The sequence below is a fragment of the Tupaia chinensis genome, unplaced genomic scaffold, assembly GCF_000334495.1.
Source record: "Tupaia chinensis unplaced genomic scaffold, TupChi_1.0 Scaffold000625_1, whole genome shotgun sequence".
Taxonomy (NCBI): domain Eukaryota; kingdom Metazoa; phylum Chordata; class Mammalia; order Scandentia; family Tupaiidae; genus Tupaia; species Tupaia belangeri.
Window position 1 is genome coordinate 168,514 of NW_006160145.1, and position 2,156 is coordinate 170,669.

Here is a 2,156-nt window from a genome sequence, read left to right on the forward strand (position 1 = left end):
AGAGACTTCCCCTCCTCATGGAGGAATGAATGAGCCGTATTGTACATAATGTTTTCTCTAAGAAAGAAAAGGTGCAACCTTTCTCTACCTGTGTGTGCTCATCTGTGAAATGAGACACTTGAATGAGTTGACTCTGGGTGCTTTCCCAGCTCCAAGAAAACTGTAATATAATATGGAAGGGAAGAGTTTTTCCTCTTTTTAATTTTTGCTAAAGGGTGTGTGCACTTGCCAGAGAGTGACGCACAGAGAAAGAAAGAAAGCACCCCTAGTGGGGGAGAGGGGTGGGGTGGCCATACTGCAATCCCTCCTCCTCCATTTTCTTCCTGGGATTTGGAGCACACACACACACACACACACATGCACTCCCACATGATTTTCAAGCCATTGGGTCCAAGACTCAACCTGTGCAGTTGGCCATGTGGGATCCAGCCATCTTAACTTCCAGGCTACCTACTGGCCCCATCGCTCTTTTTTGTTCCTGTTATTGTTTTGTTTTTGTGTTTATTTTTGCCAAAGGGAGTGTGCACTCACCAGAAAGACAGAGAAAGGGGGAGAAAGCACCCCAAAGGAGACATGGTCATACCAGAATCCCTTCTCCTCTATTCGCCCATCCTGACCAGTTTGGGAGCATCTTTACACATGCACCCAGTGTGTTTTTCCAGCCACCGGGGCCAGTATTCCAACTGCACAGTCAGCCATGTGGGACCCAGCTCCCTTAACCACTAGGCTAGAGGGCTGGTCCAAAATAATGTTTCTTTTTAGAATGAAAACCTCTCTCTTTCCCATCTCCCAACCCTTCAGTGCTACTCCTATTATTGCTGTGCAACTGACAAAGGTCTAATTTCACCATCCCCTAAAGCAGAAGTTGATAAGAGTCGCGCTCCTGTTTGTTGTGAAGAGAGGGTCACAACACATTTGTTACCAATCGCAGTTAAAATGCCACAGTCTACCAATGAATCTGAACATGATTATAACAATTGCAATATAGTCACTCTTCCTGCTGGCTTTCTGACATACTTTCCTGTTGGGGAAAAGGTGGAAATATAGTGTGTCCACTGAAATTGTTCACAAGAGGGTCATGCAATGTAGTTGTCACGCTTGAAAATTACTAACCTACTGGGTCAGCAGCTTTGAGGAAAAAGGATTGTTATCCTGAGCCAGGACATAAAGACATTATATACATATACACACACATACATACATATGATTGTCTATTGTAGCACCATGTGCCTTTCTAGTAGCTTAATTAAAATGTCACATAATAATTCATTTAGCCAAATACTGAGGCCAAGGACTTTCTGTTGTAAATATTATTTTCACACTATCTTCCCTCTTACCTTCAGGTAAGGTGAAGAGAGATAGCCTAGGTTATACAGAGAGTGAGCTGCTACTCTCCGTCTGGAGCACTGATTCGTTGAACAAGACAGTAATAGGCTTACGCTGTCATTTCATCTCTCATTTCATGTGTAAACCAAAGATGTAAGACCTTGTCATTTCATTTCCTTTCATGTCAAAACTCTTACTTTTCCAATACATATAGACTACAAGGGGAATTCAAAAAGTTCATGGAGAAATGGAACGACTGTAGGAGTTTATTTTGGTGCTAAAATTTTTGAAATCTGTTCATAGTTTTTTCACAATACTCACTTTCAATGAATTTTTGAAGACCTATTTTACATACAGAGACAGACCATGCATCTCCTTTAACAATTAAGAACACCTCATTTGAACTCATAATTGATCTTCATTTATGTCAAATCTCTTCAATTTGAGGTCAGTGTGATAAAACAGCTGGTGTTATCTTTCCTAATAAGGCGGGTAGGCCGGATGCTTTCTAACTAACCACCGTAATTGATTCAAGGCGTGGGCACATGTTTTAAGCATGATCACTCAGAGTACTTCCTTGAAACACAATACATGAAGCTAACAGACATGACATTTTGATCTTTGAGTATCATAAGTTATAAAGGTTATATGTGCTGGAATTGCTGTGGTCATTCTTTTTTTAATTATTTTTAGAGAGATATGTTTGCTGTATGGTGTGTGTGCTTGCTGGAGAGACAGAGAGACAGACAGCAAGAAATCACCTCCCCAGGGAAGATGGCCACATCACAATCCCTTCTCCTCCATTCTCCTCTTGGGATATTGGGCACACA